Source organism: Vicugna pacos, chromosome 5, assembly GCF_048564905.1.
Source record: "Vicugna pacos chromosome 5, VicPac4, whole genome shotgun sequence".
In the NCBI taxonomy this organism is placed as follows: Eukaryota; Metazoa; Chordata; class Mammalia; order Artiodactyla; family Camelidae; genus Vicugna; species Vicugna pacos.
Genome location: NC_132991.1, coordinates 70,101,832 through 70,124,748, shown reverse-complemented (window position 1 = coordinate 70,124,748; position 22,917 = coordinate 70,101,832). Strand labels below are relative to the sequence as shown.

The window sequence follows — 22,917 nt, the reverse complement described above, 5'->3', positions numbered from 1 at the left end:
AGTAAATCATAGGGACGAGAGAATTAGCGAACTTGAAGATAGAAATATAAAAACGATTCAGGTGGAAGAGGAGAGAGAACTAAGATTTTTTTAAAAATGAAGAAACCCTCTGAGAACTACCTGACTCCATTAGAAAAGCCAACATAAGAATAATGGGCATCCCAGAAGGAAAAGAAAGGGACATGGGAGCAAACACATTTAAACATATCTAAAGAAACAATAGCCAAGAACTTCCCAAACCTGAGGAAGGAACTGAATATACAAATCCACAAAGCTAATAGAACACCTTATTAGCACAACACAAAAGACCTTATTCAAGAGACATTATATTAAAACTGTCAAAAGTCAATGATAAAGAAAGAATTTTAAAGGCAGCGAAGGAAGAAACGACAGTAACCCACAAAGGTAACCCCATTAGGCTATCAGCAGATTTCTCAGCAGAAACTACAGGCCAGGAGAGTGTGGAATGAAATGTTCAAAATAGTGAAATATAAAAACTGCCAGCCAAGAACATTTTACTTGGCAAAATCTTCCTTTAGATATGGAAAAGAAATAAAATCTTTCCCAGACAAACGAATGCTAAGGGAGTTCACCACCACTAGACCTGCTTTAAAAGAAATGTTGAAATGAGTTCTTCAAGTTGAAGCAAAAAGATAAAAGTACACAAAATTCTGATTAAAGCAATAAATATTCAGAATTAGAATACTGTAACTCTTGTTTCAGAATAGTGTATTAGACTCTTAACTACAGCGTCAAGGTTAAAGGAAAAGACTACAGCTACTACAACTTGGTAATGAAATTGCAGCATAAAAAGAGACACTTTGTGACAGCAAAAATATAAAAGGGGAAGAGTAAAAGGATGGAGCCTTTACAGAAGAATGTAGGTAAAGCCTTGGCAGCAGGAAAGAACTATTTCATTTATGATATGCTTTATGTAAACTTCATCGTAACCACAAAGCAAAAATCTAGATAGAGACATGAAATATTTTAAAAGGGAAGACCGAGAAAATCATCATGCAAAATCATCAACTTCAAAGGTAGACAGAAACAGAAGGAAAAAGAATCAATAGAGAAACAAAACAGACTTCAAAACAAAAAGATTAACAAGAGACAAAGGAGGTCATTATATAAAAATATAGGGGCCAATACATAAGAAGATATAACAATTGTCAGTATATATACTCCCAAAACCCAAGTACCAAAATATAGTAAGCAATTAATAGGTTTTATGGCAGAAACAGACAACAGAGTAATTGTAGGAGACTTCAGTACCCCACTATGAGCAATAGATAGACTGTCCAGACAGAAAACCAACAAAGAAACATTGGAACTGAAACGCACTTTACAGACATATACAGAACATTCCATCCAACAGCCTAAGAGTATACATTCTTCTCAAGTGCACATGATACATTCTCCAGGATAGATCATGTGATAGTCACAAAATAAATCCTAGCAAATTTAAAAAGATTAAAATCATATCAACTATCTTCTCTGACAATAGCATAAAACCAGAACTCAACAAGAGGAAGGTGAGAAGATATGCAAAATATGTAAAAACCAGGCAACGCACTTCTAAACAACTTTTGGATCAAAAGGGAAATAAAAAATTATTTTGAAACGAATGAAAATGGACATAGGACAGGTATGTGCACACCTTCTTCTACGGTGCCAGTTGGTATGTGAATGTTCCACATACTAATCATATAATATTTTATTTGTTCTGGATTTTACAGGTTGAGAGAAGCAGCTCTCTTTCTTCTGTCTCCTGGGCATCACTAAATATTTTGTTCTATTAGCTAAAGTTATTTCCTTATTTTTTTTATACAAGTGTATAAGGAGAATCCTTAAATTCATTTATTCATTCAACAAACGTTTATAGATTGCACAGTTGTAAGCAATACTACAGACCTACTGACACAAGTAGGGCCCAGGAATCTGCATTTTCAATAAAATTTCCAGGATCCTGTGGTATCCACTAACAGATAATGGGAACCACTGACTGGTGACTGATTGTCTAGGAAGTCACTAAGGAGCTCAGTTAGGAACTCGTTACAGACAGGCAAGAGCTGGAAGAAGCATAAACTAGGGCACTGGGAGAATGAGGAAGAGCAGACAGATGTTCAGAAATGTGAGGTAAATGGACAACTGGCTGAGCTTGAGCAGGGAGGCAGTATTTGGCAGGGGGCAAAAAGGAGAAATAATAGATCCCAAATTTCCAGCCTGGAGATCCAATCACAGTAGTCCCAGGGACTGAAATTTCAACAAAGAAAGAGACACACATTTGAAAGACAGAAGTGTGAGCTCATCTTGGCTCTGTTGATGCCAAGGTACCCACAGGAGATCCAGGCTGAAGTATCAAGAAGAAGGTTGAAGATCCAAGTTCAGGGCCTGCACTGAAGATGCAGATTTGGAAGTGATCCACAGAATAGTGGTAGTTGAAACTACGTGAAAATCCAGGATCATGGCAGGGAGAGAAATAGAGGGAGAGAGACTAGAAGGGCCAAGGGTGAAAGCTTGGGGGCCTTAACTCCACAGTGAAGAGCTGAACAACTTAGATTTGAAGGAGTGTTTACTCAAGGTCTTGAACTTTATACTCTGGGGAAGCTGAAATATTCTCCTGAAGGAGTCCTAGACACCCATGGTCCAAAGCCATGCAAAATGCCTGATAAAAAAAATACTGACATCCAAGAGGAGTTCCATATGTCTCTGCTGGTACCAATTCAAAATCCAATAGCAATCTCTTCCTCTGAGGTAAGCATCTAAGGTCAGTCTTCCTTTAATTTGCCCTGTAAATGGTTTTTTTTTTTAAGGAATTAGTGAACCAATCTATGTATCTCTCAGGACAAAAATCATATTGAGAAATTCACTGAGAATCAAACCCTGAGACAGAGATGAAAAACACAAGAGAGAAGACACAGAAGGGGAAACCACATGGGGATGATGCCAGAGTGTAAAGACATGTCCACAGCTGCTATATGCTCTAATCAGAAGGCGTTTCTAGCACCAGGACATTTATTTCAGTGTCCAGAAGTCCTCAGCGTTTTCTGATAAAACACAGAAGCCACACTGGTGCCCTCTGCAGAGTCTTTGGAGTATCTGTGTCTGCCAACACAAAAGGACTTGGCACTTCTCAAGTCTGGCTTATAGGGGTGAATTTGAGCCACTGCCTAAATGAAACAGAAAGATAAGTCTGATTCCTTTCACAGCACTTCCCACTTCCACCCCCTGGTCCCTCACGTGGCAGAGGATGGCGGGGGATTGGGGGCGTTGGGGACAAGTCAGCCAAGGCAGCGGGAGCGGGCCTGCCAGTGTAGCCTGCAGTGCCCACCGGTAAGACAGAAAGTCTCCAGGTGGATTCTGGCTTTACTCAACCCTTTTGACTCAAGAATATCAAATGGATTCTTCCTCAAGTGTTTCAGACAAATACCTATCGAAATTTCTAAATTGGTATTAGCAAACATCAAAATTAAGTAAATGCATATGTCTAATAAAAGAATAGGGAAAAACATTCCAAGACAACGAGGTAGCACTTTTTCACTAGATGTCCTTGTTTAGTATCAGGTTAAGCTGTATAAAATTGCTGACTTAAAAGTGACAATTTTGTGTGGTTCAATTTAACAGGTGAGGAAATACTGGAATAGCAAAGGTTAATGGAGCCTAATCCAGGAACAGATGCCAAATTCTGTCACATGTCCCTTCTGGTCCCTCAGTTATTTCAACATCCCACTCTAAGCATTAGAGAAGTAAACTGTGTTTTGCAACTAGATAAGATTATGTAAGCAGAGCATACCACTGTGCAGAGCAAGGGGCAGCACGGGACAACTGAGGACCTACCTTATTCTCCCTGATCCTTGACCTATACACCGTCCAGCTTTGAAAGACAGACACTTCACTCTCTTCCCTGAAACAAGATCTTAAACAGTCTAGAAACAAATGAACTCCTCAACTTGCAATTAACCAGTACATGGCCAAAAAGAAAAAAGTCAAAAACAAAACCAAAAAAAAAACTCCTCATATACATTTAAAAGGCAGTTCCCACAGTGACATATATACACACTCAAAAACTTCCCAAAGTCTTCCCAGATGAACAAAATACTGAGTCTTTGAATTAATAAACAATATGGACATTGATCTTAAGTAAGCATTGCTGGTTTTCCTGCAGTCTCCTTACTCAAGGATAAGATTCTTCTCTAGAAATCTCTCTCTCTCTGGTTCCTCTTTGCCCTGTGATTTTTTCCTCCTACTAGGCTAGGGAAAGAGAATTTGGAGCATTGCCCACAAGAAAGCTGTCCATATTGGGGAAGGCCTGGGGCAGGGATTAAATTCTAGATTTTAAGAAGAAACTCTTCCTCTGATGTCCAGTTTATGCAAAAGAATTTCCTCCTGCATGCCAATGTAGCTCCCAACATTCTACATCAAGACTGGGGCTGAAGATCCAAAGGAAAAATGAGATTATTTCTACATCGGTGTCTGGGACTTTGAGGGCAGGAGTCAGGAAGTTTAGGGAAGGTTAGGAGTCCCTGGCATTGCTATTTACAATGATTTGTCAGCCACCCCATGGAGAGATGATTAAAAGGTTAAGAAACACAAACAGAAAAGTTGTGTGTGTGTGTGGTCACTAGGAAAGCCCTTAATGAAATGACCTCACAGTGAAAGGCATGACTAATAAAATAGCCTTAGCCCTTGGCTTATTTTGGCGGCAAAACCCCTTCCTTTTGGAGGGGAGTGGAGGCAAGAGGGACCCAGGACTTCTCTTAGCCTGTAGACATGCATCCCCTCTTTTGGAACTTTCAGCTGTGTTTACTGCAGCTTTCTTGGGCTGCCTTCTCTCTGCTCCCAAGTAAATGCATGTCTCCCATAAGGACCTGAACGATCCAACCCCACTCTTGGACCGCGTGATGTAGTAACTCCCCTACAATGGGAAAAAAATCTCAAAATAAGACTTCAAGGACTTGTTTTAGAGTCAGCCTGTCTAGATTATATCTCGAAGCGGTCTCAGTATTGCAGAATGTCTACACAGCAAACCAGCAATGGGGGCCGCTCACCTTCTCTGAGAGAACAGGTAAGCTAGCAGGCGATGTTCAGTGAATCCCTTTCACCCTGTTCAGGCTAGTCTAGACCAGCAGCAGGAAGAAGGACATCTTCTGTTTCCTCAAACAAGAGGCAGGTTGCAACCTGTAAAACCTGCTCACACTGTTAGAGAGGGAGCAACTTTCTACACCACCATTAGTATCGTACTACCCCTCAAGCAAGAAGCAGGCTAAGCTCTACTCACAACACTAGAGCTGTTACCAAGGGCCTTCCCTCCTGAAGCCTCCCTCGCTAGTAAGAGGGCTGCCGCAACACTCCAAAAAGTGAAATTGACACAGGAAGAGGGCAAAGCCAGGCATCCCTGCCAGGCAAGTTCCAGATGCTGAGGCAGAAAGCTGGTCCTGTATCCTTATCATTTCTCCCTCCAATTCTACCCTAAAACCCAAATGACGCATGAAGGGATTCCCTGCACTTTCTTAGCCCCTCCTATGCGCGGCCACAGACCCCTATGTCAAGCCAGACTTGGAGATGTCATTGAACATGGAACTTTACCCACTTTAAAAATATAACCAATCCTTTCTGTGGGTGGATGATTTGTTACCTCATCCAACTTTCTAACACCCCAACTTGACTCCCCCCTGTTTAAATATTCCCATTTCTTGGGAACTTTTTGGTGTCCATTTTTCCTGTTAAAAGAAGCTGAGCATTTTATGCAATCACCTAGATGTCACATAAGGAGATTGAGACCTGGGGTCCCATTTCAATATGCACAGAGCGTCCCAGTCCCTAGAGGACCTAGTCTCCCATTTGATCTTTTCATCTTTTTTTAAGTTCAAGTTTTTTTTAAGACTGACATGGCAAAATGACCATCCTTATCTTGGACTCAGATATGGTCCTGGATATACTGGCACAAAGAAGCCTTAACACCCTTTCAATAGCAACACCCTTTCAATCTACAGAACTGAATATTGTGATGTGGCAACACATCAGCCCCCACACAGGGCTGAGGCATTGGAATGAGAAATGTTAATAAAGCCAAGGTGAGGTTTCCCTGAGCTTATCATTTCAAAAGCCATCACCTAGATAGCATTTCACTACAAACGGTTTATACAGCTGATAACCTACTTACTTCTCAACCCTATAATCTGGACTTACCACACCACTGAGACAGCTGTCCCCAAAGTCCCCAGTGGACCTCTGTGCCACTTTAGCCCTCAGCCTCCCTGACCTCCCAGCAGACTCACCATGGTTGGCCGCTCCTACTCCTTCCTTCTTAAAACATGCTCCTCCCGTGGTTCCTGCGGTGCCTCACCCTCCTCATGCTGCTGTTCCTTCCCAGGCTCTTCATTCTCTGTTTGCTTTCTGTGTGTTTGTTTTGCATATTCCCATTTCTCTGCCCATCCTGTCAGTGTTGGCACTCCTCAAGACTCCATCCTGGACCTCTTTGGTTCCCATTCTACAGGCTTTCCCTAGATAGCTTCATCCACTACTCAGCAGCTACAGCATCTGAAGGCCAAGGCCTGTGTCACTCGCCTGCACCCTCAGTCCCAGAACAGTGGCTACACGTAGGACACATATAATAAGTATTTGATCAGTTAAATTGATTTTTTTTCTGTCTCTAATAAAATCACATCTATGGTGGGCCCCAGGCCCACTCCATCAGCTCCTGTATTTCCCCAGAAAAAGTGTAAAGTTCACTACACTGTACTTTCTAGAGAAACACAGATATTGTTCTCTCCTCAGCCTTTCTCTTGTCCCTTGTGTAAAATTTCTCAGGTAAACGCCCAGTTTTTCAATCTGCAGTTCACTGCCTATTAGAGGATCATAAAGCTAATGCACTAGGTTACAACTATATTTTTTAATTAAGTAGAATGTAATACACTAATACAGAAAATATCAAAATCACTTACACATAGTAAGTCCAAACCTCAGACGCACTCTCCAGGCCTGTAAATCTCATAATTCTCATATTCTACCTCCTCCAGAGTTTACAAGAGGGACAATTAGGAACATATTTTAGATCCTAGAAATAAGGGTCTAAGGGGTAGAAGAATCTCCTTTCCAGTGCTGGTGAACTTTTGAAATCCTGGGATAATCTATCTGGTTGACGGTGGGTTAGGAGAGCGTCACCTTGTGCAGTTTCAGAACCACACATGGAAAAAGCCACAATGGTGCATCACACTTCTCTTTCAGCATTTTTTTCTTCTTAGTGTGCATTTTCAACCATGAAATTTTAAGGTTATGAGAAACCTCCTGACCCCAGTACAACACACACCATTGTCTCCCAGTTTCCCCCTCATCATCACCCAACACCATACCCATCTAGGCCATATGACAGAGAATAAGGAACACCATTAAAGAGCTGGAATTGTTGACCTGTCATGTAGCCCTTACCGTTTGCCCTGGTGAACATTTATATCTTCTCCCTGAGAGTTCTTGGCCCCCCGGGGCTCTTTGTTCACAGGCACAGATGGACTGGGCTTCATTGCCTGTCTTACATGTTGGGCTCTCCCCTCATCCAGCACTCAGAAGTATAAGCACATAAATTACATAACTGCTACATGTCAATCAGGAGAAAGGGAGAAAGCTCTCTAAGGAAATGAGAAAACTCTGTGCAATAGATATAGGTGGGTTCCTGTAATATCAGTCAACGTAGAGTGGCAGAAGATAAGACTGGAAAAACCACCATGGAACCTGGAGATAAGGGAAAATTCAGGTGTACCAACAAACATGTCACCCTGCAGAAAAACAGTATTTCCTTAGCTAAGAAGAGTGTGTCTCTAGGAGGGGTGAGTTGTGATCAACTATATCAGAAGGGTGTCGGAGAGGAAAGTCTGGAGATGCAGCCTTATTCAGGGAACAACAAGGTTAAATCACAAATAGTACATGGCTTAAGGTTCAGAAATGCAACTGAATTGAGTCCAATCCCAGCTTCATCACTTACTAGCTGTGGGGCTTTGGGCAGTTAGTCAGTTAACTGCCCTGAGCCCCAGTTTCCTCATCTGAAATGGGGACAATGGGGTGCAGCCATCATGGAAAACAGTATGGAGATTCCTCAAAAAACTAGAAATAGACTTACCATATGATCCAGCAATCCCACTCCTGGGCATATATCCGGAGGGAGCTCTAATTCAAAAAGATACATACATTCACCCCAATGTTCATAAAAGCACTATGTACAAGAGTCAAGACATGGAAGCAACCTAAATGTCCACTGACAGATGACTGGATAAAGAAGCTGTGGTATATTTATACTGCTCAGCCATAAAAAAGAATAAAATAATGCCATTTGCAGCAACATGGATAAACCTGTAGATTGTCATTCTAGTGAAGTAAGCCAGAAAGAGAAAGAAAAATGTCACATGATGTCACTCATATGTGGAATCTTAAAAAAAGAGAGAGAGAGAGAGAAAAGAGGACACTAATGAACTCATCTACAAAACAGAAACAGACTTACAGACATAGTAAACAATCTTATGGTTACTGGAGGAAAGGGGGTGGAAAGGGATAAACTTGGGAGGTTGAGATTTGCAAATGATAACCACTATATGTAAAAATAGATTAAAAAAACAAATTTCACAGGGAACTATATTCAATATCTTGCAATAACCTCGAATAAAAAAAGAATATGAAAATGAATACATGTGTACATAAGCATGACTGGGACATTACACTGTACACCAGAAATCGACACATTGTAACTGACTAAACTGCAACAAAAATAAAATTAAATAAATAAAATGGGGACAATGGCAGTGTCTGACCCATAGAACTGCTGTGAGAATTGAGGGATGCAACCCATACAAAGTGCCTGGCACCTGCCAGGCACATGGTCAACTGACAATGTGTTAGCTGCTGGTGTTACTTATGTTATTGTTACCACTGATAAGCCAGCTCATCCTAGCCCTAGACAGGTGTTTAGTCATTCATTTATTTATTCCATAAATATCTATATCAAGCACCTGTTATATGGGAGTTCGGCTGCAAACAAGACCCATATGGCTCCTGTTTTTAACTGCAGTGGTGGCATAGTTCATCAAGCCTCTCTATGGCTAGAATGAAATATCACTCAAATATTTCTGCCTAACACTAAGCCTACCAAAAAGTATTCTGATCACAGTTTGGCTTCCCTGGTACATTTGCCTGTAGGAAGGGTGCACTGGTCCAACCCTGTCTATAATGAACGTATAGACATTCTGGCTTCTCCTTGTAAATGAATGCAATGTGTCTGCATTCTAAGGCAATTTCTGGGGCATTCTAGCGGTCTTCGGTATCCGGTGGGTTAAGCAACAGACCCCGGGCTATAACGAATGTCAACCTCCAGGATCTTGTTTCACCCCACGTCTCTTCACCTTGTGAAGCCTCCCAGCCCTGGACACTGCCCAGTGGGCTGGCATCTGCCTGCTTTCATGTGCAGGTAGCTGAGGCATGAGGACCCTGAGAAACTCCAACTGAGCCCCAACACCACCTCATCTAAGGGCCTGACCCTGGGAAGGACTCAGAGTGCAGGACTTTCATTCCCCAGGGTGGCTGGCAGGATTCAGTAGTAGAATACGTGTGGGAAGGCACTGGTGGCATCAAACAGAAGGCACATGTAAGAATCACAACCATAGGACCCCTCCCACCTCCATGCGGCACTCTGGCCTACGTGTGTGCACATGGCGGGAGAGCAGGTGGGTGCGGCATACTTCCTGCTGCAGAGAAGACCTGGTTGCTGGTGAGGACAGAGCTGCCCCGTGGTCATTGCTGCAGGACCCGGCTGAACCAGTATAGGTGGAGTAGTGAGCCACCTGCTGACATCATGCGAAGGCCCTTGAAGCCTTCTTGGGCCAGAATAACTCCATCACCTGCTGGCTAGTTCCATGCATTAGTCACTCACTCCTTGAGGGATATCTGAGGTGCATTACGTGAATTAAGGTATAATTGATCTGTTAGGCAACAGATTAGCTACAGACTACATGAATAGAGAGAAAGTTGTGTAATTTACATTATAAAATCCTTTGATGACTCCTCTTGTTCTGATAATAAAACACACAATTCATAATGTGACTTCCAAAGCCTGCAAAGTCTAACCTGCCAATCCTTCCGGAAGATCCTTGTGCCGTAGTTACTGCCGTAGGGCTACACTGTCTTCTTCAGCTCTTTGAACGGACCCAGCTTTTCCTTTCTGAAAAGCCTTTGTATGTGTCACCTGCATCAGTCAGGGTGATGATGGAATATATATATATACGTGTATATACTGACCCACATGCATAAAGGAAGTGGTACCTTTAACAGAACTAAGCAACACAGGAGGAAGAGTTGCCTTCAAAGGGAAGATGAGTTTCATTTTAGATTTACAGCCTGGCAGTCAGCCAAGGGATTTATCCAACAGGCAGTTAATTCCGCATTGGCAAAAGGGCTGGGCCACAGATAGATTTATGAGTCAGTGCATATTAATAACTAGAGCCATGAGACTGGATAAAACTCACTAGAAGGTGAAACTGCTGAGGAGGAAGAAAAAGGAAAATGTAGAAGGGGAGGAAAGAGGGAGAAAGAGAAGAAAGAAAAAGGAAAGGAGAAAGAAGGGAAGGAGAAAGTCAAGGGCCACTCCCCTAGGGAGGGAGTGCAGGCGAGGGAGGAAGCGAAGCTGAGAGGTAGGGATAGGGGTCAGGAATTACTCAACATCTTCAAAGGAAGTGGGGAGCGCTGAAGTCTGGGCACGCTCAGAACATGAGCACACCTTCGGGCAGAGCTAACGCCTGCCACGGGGAAGGAAGTTTCCATTAGAATCAGCAAGATTTTAAAGCAGTGAAGTCTCCCACTTTTTGCCCTTCCCCCACTACACCTACCTGAAAACCCTCTACTGGCCTGAAAGGGACACAATCATAACCCTGATGTGGATAAAGGCACCCCAAATTCCAGGAAGCCTCTATCAGTGTGCCCCCAAATCCAAGGGGACTCAGGAGCTCAAGACTCCAGTGAGGAGCCCATGGACTCTGGTCTGAGCGCTGCTGGGCAAATGTCACTTGGCAGCGGCATGAAGTCACCCAGGTGGGACCTCATGCGAAGTATGACAGAGACAGGAGGCCAAGCCCCTTTGAAACATGAACGAGGGGAGGTCCCAAGAAATGAGCCGCGGGAACGTTGGGCGACCTTTGGGAAAAACGAGCACAGACTCAAACCGTTTGCTGCTGGGAGGCATTCAGTGACGTGCAGCACACCCAGCCCTGGTTTGGGGCCACTGGCCATTCTGACCAGCCTCTCCCGGTGCCCACTCACCTCGCCAGTAAACGTAGGCCCGCAAAGGCCTGGCGAGGGTCCCGCGGAGACGCTAAGCGCCTCGCGGCGGCGAGTGCAGACGAACGTTACCGGCTCAACAGACACTTCTCGCTTCCCGCGGGGCACGAACGCTTCGCTTTTGCAGATAAAGGTCAAGCGACAGCATGGCCCTGCCCTTCCACCCGGCCTGGGGAGGTGGGGAGCCCCCGGCGACGGAGCCGGGGGTCTCCGGGGCCGGGGTGGGGGCGGGGGAGGGCTGGGTTGGGGTAGCGATGCGCACGCGCGCGGGCCGGGCCACGCACGCCAACGTCCGCCCCGCGGGGCGCGCAGAGGCCGCGGCGGTTGGGTCGCTGACCCCGCGGCGCCGGGAGGGTCATTATTCGGACCCTACTAGCCAGCCCGGCCAGTACCGCTCTCGCAGGAACTAGGGGACAATAACCTCGCCAGCAGCAGCCATCCTCAGTTATCTCTCCGAGACATCCTTATAAAGCGTGCACTCGCGCGTCTTGAGGACCCAGGACCACAAGGCGACAGTGGTGGCGTTTATCTTTGTGCTCTGGAACAAAGAGAATTGAAGCAAAACATGTGTAGGCCAGTCTGGCTGTTTTCTGCAGTAGATTCAGTGGTTCTTGAAAAGCATCTTGGTAGGAAACAAACTGAAAACTAGCTGACAAGGGCTGAAGGAATCCGTTCTGTAAAAACAAGTGCCTTAAATAGCTGGAGGTAACCTTGATGTTTCTTAAACCCGCATGCTGAACTTTTCAAAAACTCAGAGTAAATCTCACTGTACAATTCATCAGTGTTTTAACAATGCAAGTGCAAATGGGTGTATATTCTGCTTTTAAGAAATGGGTATTTCTTCGACTAGTGCCTGCTTGGCGCAGGTGAAAGGGTTTAATTGAAGCAGATACCTGGTTTCCCAAGTGTAGGAAAGTTGTTTCCTCCCTTGAAACAGCAAGGATAAAAATGTGTCAGCGTTCACGTGAGGATTTTATCACTATTAGTCTGGCCTCCCTGAGAATGCTGGGCAAACAAACACTTTCACTATTTTAGAAGGGCTGTCCTTGTTTTCAGAGTGCTGGCTTGCTATGCTCTGGACAAAACCAGATGGTGAACTGGACCTAGGAAATCAGTAAAGAAGAATTCGAAGGGAATAGCCTGAGGTGTAGGTGGAGCAGCCCAGGATGGTGAGTACAGCTGGTGTACACTGAGCTAATTTGTCACTTAAATTGTCAGCATTATTTTTTTAGCTCGAGACTGGATGATCCATGTGGCGAATCTGTGTGCTTACAGCCTTGAGGAACCAAGTATTCAGATGATGGTCACTTTCTTTCCATAGTGGCAGATGTTGAACTTGAACAGCAAAATTCTGATCTTTGTCTGCTGTAACTTCCTGTATTTATCACCAGAAAAGAAAACTACAAGTGATCATGAGCTACAGAACGCAGAAAGCAGAGGGTCCCATCAGCTGGAACTCTGCAGACTTGTTATGCCTGCTTTAAAGTTAAGGACCCAACTGAACTAAGCTAAGGTGACTAATAATGGCCCTCTCTGTATGACTTTTCCTTATCGTGCTGCTTTGCATGTATAAAGAAAAGATTTAAAGCCAAGAAAATGTCTTTTAAACTAATTATGTTTGAAGATGTCATCTTGTGCTTTGGTTTGTCATAACAGACAAGTACTGAAAAAAACTGGGAAATTTTGTTCTGTGCAATAAATACAAATTCACTTTTTAGATAAATTTTGACCCTACCAAATATTAGTGAATTCTAATTATCCTTGGATAAGTTTTCGTTTATTTAGATAACTGATTGCTAAAGGAAGACTTTGGTAGCCTAACTGTAAATTCTGATTTACTTGGCGCGTTTAGCCTTTTGCTCTTACTACATACTAAATCCGTCCTCAGTTTCTCCATCATTCCAGTGAGTACTTGTTTTTAAAAACTGCATACTTTTTTGGTTTTTTTGTAAACTGAAAAGATGACCTTTTTAAACTTTAGATAATTTAGTGCTAGTATGAGTTTGCTTTTACTTTATTTTAGATTTCTTTACAGGAAAAACAAAACAAAACCTCAATTCTAACTTGGGAACAAGCTCACATGGGGAGGAAAAAACACTAGATTTTATGAGGCTAGTCCTTTGTTCTGTGTACTATTTTAAAATAATTATTATGCATAAATATGCATAAATATGATGCACCTAAAGAATAATCTCTACACTTCATATTTTTTTTCTTTTTTTCAATTTTGATAAAAGCCTACTTCCCACTTACACGCAAGAATTTTAGCTTCTGAACTGGTTGCACTTTTTCTCATGCTAATAGAAGAAAGCACATATAAAATACTAATGTCAAAATGTCCAAAATAGAAGACTAAACATAGAAGAACATTTTAAAATAAGTATATTTGTCATGATTTGACACGTTGATTCCTTTTGTTTACTGCTATATTGAGAGAAAAAAAAACCCAATAAGTCTCTCTTTGGCTAGAGTAAACATTGTGTACATTTAGTCTCTGCTGGGTATGTCAACGAATTAGAAATCCTTTCAGTTTATCCACAGAAACAATGAATTATACAAAAGTTAAACAAATAATTTTTGAGGAGTGGATAGATTACATGTTTAAAAAAGATTATAGTAGATAGATAGCTGTAGGTAGTAGATACAGTAAATGTTTAAAAAAGAAACTGTTTTGCTGCTAGTTAATTATAGTGAGTAGTTTTAAAATTTTTTACTATTTTTAAATCATACTCATTGTCTTCTGAATTTTTCTTTTAGATTCCATGAACCGATTCTGAATGCTATTGTCTGATGTTTGGGGTCTGGGAACAAGTTGATTTTCTGAATAATTTAAACACTTGACAGGTCATTAGAATAAACATCTTTAAAATATATTTAAAAATTAGGGCCCTCTTAAATTTTCATACTTAACATTTATAAAATTTACCACACTTACATATTTTTAAAATATAATGTAGTCTCCAGTTATATGTATAAGCAATTATGTTCTTAAAGCTTCAACAAAAATACGGTGCTTAATTCAATATAATCAATACATTTCTTCAATTGTGTGCCAAACTTCCATGCTGATTTTTATAGAGAAAATGAAAGCCTACAAATAATGTTACTATTCTTAGGAAAAATGCAAGAGCAGGAAGGATTTTATGGTTGTTTGCTTATTTTTTGTGAAGTTTCTTACTTAAACGTTATTTTTATTGAGCTTTTATCATTAGTCTGTATTAAATACTGCAGTATAACGAGTAATAATCCATGGTGACTATAAAAGCAAATACTTGTTTATTTTAATGCACAAGTTTGTTGGCAACTCACTTAACTTTCTAAGGCTCTCATTATCAAAGAATTATTAATTCACTCAATAAATTGTTGGATAAAGCAAAGTCACCTCCTAAGATGATTTTTGGAGAGCTATGAAAATAATTCCATAGAAACCTATGGAAACATTTGCCACCTTAACTTCAGCAAAATAATGTTTAGCCTAACTCTATTCATTGAATTTTTTTCCCTATGTGTGTGCTCAAAATGAAGATTGATTGTATTTACCACTAAAAAATAGATCTACTGTGTTAAATGTAGTGTGTGAATGGCCAAATAATTTCAGCCAATATACTTACAGGTTAGGTTCAAAAGGCGTAAACACTCAATATTTTTAGTACCCAAAGCATATTTTAAAATTGTCCAGTCCGAAGTATTCTAATATAAACATTCAAATATTGGATAATATGTAATATCAAGCTTCTTTTTGTACAATTTTTATGCTATATACAGACAAGATAATTTTGCATATGGCATCGCCGTAAATCCGTTCAACTCAATAAACCCTGTTTGAATTCCCGCTCGTTCCCTTTCACCTTTTTCTATTGGAGTGCCCGCTCCTGTATCTGTCATTTTCATCAACTCCCAGAGCAGCCTGTATGAAGTTCATTTAAAGGATGAAAAGGGTGACAGGCTACGCAGGAGTTTGAAAGCAGGGAGTCAAAGTTTACACACAGTGCAGGTCATGTATGTGCGACCTTGGAAATGTAACAGTGAAAATCACAGCAATGGTAACAATAACCAGTATTTGCAGGTCTCCGTCCAGCATCCAAGGCCTTTCACATTCTCCACCCACCTTAAGCCTCACAGCAGCCTTGCAGGTTTGCCTCCAGCTGCTTAATAAAACTTTGCTCTGTAATTTTTACTGAGTCATTCATTAGATCTAGCTGTCAGTTTTTTGAGGACAGAGACTGTCTAGTACTTCATGAACATACACACATATAAACCCCTTGGGAGTAACATTCTTAAACTGATTGCCAAGTGGTTAAGAGTTTCCAGTGGAAGATTTGTTGGATTATCTATGATGAAAGAGCTGTTGAGGCTGTTAAGGAGACAATGACACCATCAGAGAAGACTGTAGCAAAATCTGTGGAGAATGGGCCTAAGTAAGGGGGTTGGAGACAGGGAGGGTGGGGAGAGAAGTCTTCTCTATGTATCATAGTCAACTGTTTCTCCACTGAAGTGCATTTGTTCTATTACATTGAAGTTTGTTTATCCTAAACTTTTGGTAGTATAAGCAATGCAAATTTATAGGCCTGAATTTGAACATAATGGTTATATCCTAGTTTTTATTCCTTATTCTATTTGAATTTTTCTCATTTTTTTAAGCAAGCTTGTTAGATTTTTAATTATTAGATTTCCACCCAAAAAAGATTTTGGTTTTAGCTATCAATTCTACCCTTTTCCTATTTTCTGAATAATTTTTCTGCTTTTATCTTTGTTATGTATCTATTCCTGCTTTTTCTTGATTTTTCTTTTTCCGCCTTCTTGGGTTGAAAGTTTAGATCTTTTATTTTCAATCATTCTAGGTTAAAAATAAAGCAGTTGAAGTTATAAAACTTCCCCCCGAATATAATTTAAGTTGCAGCTCATAGGTTTTAACTTCTAACCTTTTTATTGTCATTTATTTTTATGCCTCTATTTTCTCTTTTTATTCTTTCTTTGAACCTAAGTATTGAGAATTTTATTTTAAATTTTTTCTGTGGTTAGATGTCTTTTGTTTATCGTTTTATCATTAATTTCCAATTTGATTGCATTGTGATCACTGATGATTGTTTAAAGGGAAAATGAGTAGAAAGTGAAATGAAAACAAAATGGGGCGTTGAGGGGTAGCAGGGAAAATAAACGTGAGACACAGCATTAAAGAGCAAAGAAAAATAATGAGAACAAGGCACAAATAAGAAGATGGCGTGCAAGGACCCAAGTGGCTGAAGAGAGCAAAGGGCTGAGTTTGTCACTTAACTAGCATGGCCGGAGGTTTGGACTGTTGACTAGGGTACATGATGCCAGATAGTGTTAGGAGAGCAGAATGATACAGCGAGGCAGAGTCATGTGCAGGAAAGACAATCCTCTGAGAAAATCCAGCTGCTGCTTGGTTGTGATGGCACTTTGAAGCCTAGCAAGAAATGTCTCACTTGATCTGCTCCAGTGGTTTAAGTGTTAAGACAATAATCTTTTTCCTGCATCATTCCTTGATCTTTTAGCTTCTCAGGTGGATTTAATATTTCTATGTCTTCCATCAAATTGGAGGAGTGAATTTCAACATAGAAAATGAGTAAGGAACCCAAACTGAGGAACTCATCACGCTCATACTGTTTTCTTCATCCCACAGTCATTTTTAAGTTCCTGTTATGACCAGTACTGTGCTATATGATAAACACGAAGGGTCAGCAGCTTCTAAACGTCTAACTTCTTTACAGCCCATATAAGTATGCCAGTTCTCTTCTTGCTGACCAGAAAGCAGCTGCTCCCACTTGAGAAAGGATGACTGGTGAAAGTAGCAGTTATTTCTCAGCCAGAAGACAATGCCATATACCCACTGTCTATTTACAATACCACAGTCATCATGGGAGCAGGAGGGGAGATGGGTTCTCTGAGCCACTCTCAAATTATTTCTTTCAATGAGGGGTTTTATTAATGAACCTGCCCAGAAGTGTCATGGCTTTCCCAAGTCCTTAGAGAGGCCCAGATGCTCAGCAGTGACCAGTCAGGATGCCTGATCCAGGCTGCCTGGGTTTAGATCCCAGCTGTACTACTTACTGAAGTACAACAGTGGGCAAGTTTCTTAACTATCCTGCCTCCGTTTTTCTGATCTGTAAATGGGGATTATAATAGTCCTTGCCTCATTAGTTTGGTTTGAGGATTAAATGAGCTAATGCTTAGAACAGTAGCTGGCACATAGTAAGCACTGAATAAAAATGAACTTTCACTGTTATTCCAGAATGCCGGTGCCCTCACCACTGCACAGTCACAGAGACAATCCTGGTCCTGCAGAGAGAATGAAGCTACCAAAGATAACACAGATACAGGAAGCTCAAGTTAAACAAAGCCACAGCATCATGAAGTCCTTTTCTTTAAAAAATGAAACAGCCATCCAGAAAGTTGTGAAGCAAATTGAAGAGAGGCTAAGTTTCAGTAGAAATCACTGAAAGGGATTTTGTACTTAAAGACTTTTCTTTGAGCAAATGTATAAGCAAAAGTAACGAACCTTCTGTGATGAGCACTAAGAGCCCTGAAATAGTGGGGCTCCTAGCAGGACAAGAACAGCATGGATCACCCAGAAGAGCGTCTAGAAAGAACATAGATTATTCTCTGAGCCACACTGCATAGGCTTTTTATCAGTTTTTTAGTGAGGAAGGACAATAGCAGACCCACTCTAAACTCTTCAGTATAAAGTTCATTACGGTATAGATTCAGTCATTCTTTTTTGTCTTTTATCTTTATGAAGTCATAAGTGAACCAGGCTTTGTGCTAGACATTGGAGACATGGTGGAAAAGACAGACTCTGCCCACGTGGAGTTGATGATCCAATAGGAGAGCCTGACATTAACCAAGTAATCACACAAATGTCATTGTGAGATTTGGTAAGAGCTCAGAAGAAATACGAAGTGGTCGGTGAAGATGATATCAGGGACTTTGAGACCTGGAGGTCAGAGAGCTTTGTGAGAGAACAGCAGCAATGCTTTGCCCTGAGGATAAGGAGACATTACCAGGGCAAGAGCTGTAGCACGTGGTGCCAGGGAACAGTGGGCTTAAAGACTCTGGAGTGGGGAATGAGGGGTGTGGGCCCAGACCTGCACAGGGAGCATGTCAGTGGGATGGAGAACCTCAGGGGCAGGGCCATGTTAGCATCTTTGCCTTCTTCCAAATACAGGGCAGTTCACTGAAGGTTTTAGACACACACAGTTGGTATTGACATACTCAAGACTGTGTTTTCAATAGGCCCTTCCAGCTGCAGTGTGGAAATGAGTTTGAGGGACTAGAATGGAAATGGAAAGTCCATTCGGGGGGCTTTCAGCCTGCTGTTAGAGTCCAGGTTATGGTGAGCACTACCAAACAGAAAGACCCCTTTGCTGAATCGGGTCCCAGAAAGCCTCACGGTTGTCTGGGTGCTCCGCGTGCTCGAGTAGCATCCAAACCGCAGGAGGCCACATGACCACAGTGTGGGAGTGAACTTGGGTTAACAAACTTTGATATTGTAATAATTGCTTTTACCAAATGATTCTCATCTTTATGTATTCTCACCTTTATGTAAACACATAAGAAATGTGTAATCAAAACCAATGCTTTCTGCCTTTGTCAGTATCCGGCTACTTCAAAGCAAAATGTCCAAAAGCACAAAAGACTGAACTCTCGTTACCAGTCACCACCTTTTCTATGGAACTTAGCTCAGTTGCCTTGAAGCTGCTTTGCTAGCAGGAATCTGCTGCAAACTGTCCCCTTGCCGTAAAAAGCAGAGACATGCTTTGCTTGCTTTGCTTAGTTCGAGGTCATAGGTTCAGGGCTGCTTGTGCTTATGGAAAACCCTAACTCGTCCCCTGCCCTAACCCACAGGACATGCTTCGCTCATCAGGCGCAGGTGGACGGTGTAGGCTGCTCTTGCTCACAGAAGACTGTGACTTAGCCCTTAGCTGGGAACATCCGGGCTGCTTCACACGCTTAGATTGATTTCTGATCATTGTATGGAGACTCTGTGGTGGTCTGGGTTTTCATTATCAATTGTTTGGAACACTGTAACCTTGCTCATGATTGTTTGAGGCTTAAAATAACCATTTGTACTATCAATACTGTAACCTCTCTAAGTATAAATCAAGATTATAATGGTTCTGTTTTTCCACAAACTGAAACTGCTGACCTGCATCCTTGCACGTATATACCACGCCCCTTACTCACTCCTATGATGTATTTCATTTTGATTCTTTGTTTGACTATTCTCAATAAATACTAGAGCTCTGGAGGAGCTGGAGGAGCCAGTCTCCAGCTCCCTCTCATTCTCTTGACCTGATAAAGTCTTGAGTAATTTCGTTCTTCCGCGGTGGGACTTTTGCTGGACAAAACCCATGATGAACAGAACCCATAACTGGTGTCCCATGTGAGGACCGCTCACAGGGATGAAAACCCACACCACAATAAAGCTTTTATTGGGGTTAAATTTAGTTGAATCCAAAGGTGTCAGGAATAACATTTAGCCACATAGAAGTCTGTGAAAATGAGAGTGACCCAGTGAAATGAGTAGCTGGGAATGTGAGTGTGAGATAATTAGTTATGTTAATGTCTAAGGTTTGAAGAGGCTGCCTGAAGTCCAGACAATTGAGCAACAGAGGAATTAGGCTGATAAAATTTTACTGCACCAATTTTACTGAAAACAAAGCTGAAGCGTTTGACTTAGGTCTGTGGGCAAGCAATGTTGCAAATATTTCATTCCTGAATTCAATCTGCCCCAGTCATCGTGGGCCCTGTGTCTGGGGAGGTGTTGTAGGATGGGGCCTGTTTGGGGGACTTTTGCCTTTGTGACCTCCTTCCTCCATAAAAAAGAAAATATTTTAAATTGTATTTCAGGACTGCATTGGTACAAAAATATAATCCAAGCTGGTTTATATTTTTTTCTTCTGACTTTAAAAGATAAAACATTTTCGTGGTCCTCTGAACTGGGATATGTCAGTGCAGCAGAGGGCAGAGTCCTGGAATCCCAGGCAGGTGACCCCAAGATGGAGAGGGGACTTGAGCTGAAAGTGCCAACAGCAGACAGCTTCCTCCCACGGAGCAGGACTGGCTGTCCCGCTAACAAAGCACACTAGAATCCAAATAAATGTTCTGGTCCTGAGTGACCCAATCTGTGTAACGACAGATTCCAGTTCCCACAGATCCATGTACCTAGCGGCATTAAGAAATAGAATCTGGTAACCAAAAATAATGTTAGTATGTATTCCAATCTTTATGTCTCTTGAAGAATGTTATTGAAATCTGTAATTCAACACAACATTTCCAGAAAGCCTGTTTCCTTCTAATTCTGTCAAGCCCTGCAACTGACTACTCTTACACCAGAACCCACCCCCCCAGTCTGACCTTAGTCTGGCTTGTCTGTCTTCCCCCGACTCTTTCTTCCTTCATCTCCTCTCACTTCACCGTTACCCGGCTTGTTTCCAAGGAAGGGACCGTGGAGAGGACTCACCTGCACCGTCAGTCTTTGCCCTGGCACACTGCAAAAACAAAAAGCCTTAAAAAGGTAACCTGTTTTGTTTTGTTTTGTTTTGTTTTGTTTTGTTTTGTTTAACAAAAGTTTGTTACAATACCAATACTACTAGAAATGTCCTTTGTGGGGCCAGCTGTCTGGGAGACGCAGAGGAGGCGGTGAGCAGGGGGAGGTGAAGCAGCAGAGGCCTGCGCTGTGTCTCAGGTCCACTCCCCCGCGGGGAGTCGCTGCAGGAGCCCATTTGTGAGTGGAAGAAGAGGAGGGCAGTGTCACCCAGCCCTCCACGTGCAAGTTTGTCTTAGCTTCTGGAGCAGAGAGCAGCTGAGGAGCAGAAGGATGCTACAGAATTCTTAGCCACTTGGTGGCAGAACTGAGGGCTCCACTTTATAGATGAACCAGAATTCAAAAACAAAATCAAGAACAGATTGGAAATTATAGGCAAAAGCTATGGAAATATTTGACGGAAGCAGTACCCTTCAGACAGTTCTGTCCCAAGGAGCCTTATTTCTGTCTGGGTGTTTGATTTGTTCCACGTGGATAAGTGGTACATGTGTGTTTCAACAGCTGGTGCTTTTAGGCCCAAGAGGCTGGTTTCCATGATGAGGTCTCCAGGCCTGTGACGCAGCCCAGCGCCCAACGTGACCGGCATTTTCCTGGGAGGATACGACGTGCATAGTGTTACATCTTTGAGCAGACAGGATCCAAGCCTACCGATAATGCAGGAACTCAAGGAATACCTAACTCCGAAGTGTAAAATTGCCTGTTTTCACGTGTTAGGAGAGACCACATCACTGAATCATTACAGGCTTAAACAGACCCTGGAAGGAACTCTATGCTTTAAATCTATAAGAACAGTTGGTGTTCCATATATACACATTTCTGCTCACCAGGGAGACACTGCAAGTCCATCTTCTTCAAAAAGATGTCGAAATGGTCTGGACCTGGAGTTGCCAGCACGTGTCAAGGTCAAGGTCATGCTGAGTCTTCCACCAAGCATGCGCCATCGGTGTTTCCCGCCCAGGGCAGCCAGGAAATGGGAGACACCCAGAGCCAGGCCTCATAGTTTTTAAAAACTGGATGAATAAAAGCTAAGGCATAAATTGCCCTGACATTTTAAAACTGCAGTAGTTTCTATTTCACATGCAGTGGAAACTTCTGTTACGCTAGTAAGGTAGCCTGTTCCAGCATTCTAGGGTAAGCAAGAATTACTCTCTCCCAGGTGGCTGAGGAAACAAAACATGTGAATTTGCAGATCGGAATTTCACAGGGCACAGACCCACATGAAAAAACATGTAACTATCTTTCTCTGGTTGCCTCAGAGCCCTCATTTATAAAATGGAGATTTTATTCCTATCTCAGAGATTATCATGAAGATGAAATGAGCTCATACAGGGAAGCACCTCACTTGGCATATACTTGAGTACCGAAGGAAGGTTAGCTATTATGCAAATGTAATATATTTTACGTACTTGCTTGCTCTCTTTGTATACATATGTATACATATTTAAATTCTATCTCAAGCTCCGTTCCACCCAGCAGCAGAAATTGAGTCCTACTCAATTAGAGGAAATCCCGCAGTACGAAGTTTCTGTAGTAGATTCTGGACAGAGGCATTAGGAGACGACACTCTCCTTGGCATCCTGTCTACAGCGTCCCTGTCTTTGGTCCTCGCATTCCTGCACTCATTTTTGCATTCCTGACGTAAAAACCTCACTCTGAAGGCTGGGGGCTTGGCATGCCCTCACTGCTACCTGAAGGGTGAGAAAAGGAATGGCCGCTAAAGCACGCCAGCCAGTGTTTCCTGCCACAACAGAAATGTGACTTTTTCCTCATATTTTACAGTTCCCACAGAATTTGTGCTTATATCATCTATGAGCTGATAACCATTAAATTGACATCTCCAAGCTGGACAACTCCTCTGAACTCCAGATTCCTATAGCCAACTGACACGTGAAACTGGAAATAAGCAACTCAAACTGAACGGACCCAAGAGAAGATCTTGATTCCCTGTCCCCCCTCCCCAGTGTTACATCCCCAGTCCTCCTATACCAGCAAATGGCTCCACCCATTCACCCAGTTGCTCAAACCAGAAACCTAGG

General features: G+C 42.2%; 2 long non-coding RNA genes across 8 annotated transcripts in view; one reads left to right on the top strand and one right to left on the bottom strand.

Annotated features, from left to right (window-relative positions):
- Nucleotides 1-11,514, bottom strand: part of LOC116280566 (uncharacterized) — a 29,718-nt gene extending 18,204 nt beyond the window's left edge. For 6 of the 7 annotated variants that reach the window (XR_012072811.1, XR_012072813.1, XR_012072809.1 and 3 more), the window contains exon 1: nucleotides 11,296-11,514. This is a non-coding gene — a long non-coding RNA (uncharacterized lncRNA). Of the gene's footprint in view, nucleotides 1-5,048; nucleotides 5,354-11,295 lie in introns of those variants that run through there. The other variant, XR_012072814.1, reaches the window with a different exon arrangement.
- Nucleotides 11,515-11,621: 107 nt separating this feature from the next.
- Nucleotides 11,622-18,033, top strand: LOC116280567 (uncharacterized). The gene is made up of 3 exons (XR_012072808.1): nucleotides 11,622-12,018; nucleotides 12,370-12,482; nucleotides 17,567-18,033. It is a non-coding gene; the product is annotated as an uncharacterized lncRNA (long non-coding RNA).
- The last annotated feature ends 4,884 nt before the right edge of the window (nucleotides 18,034-22,917 follow it).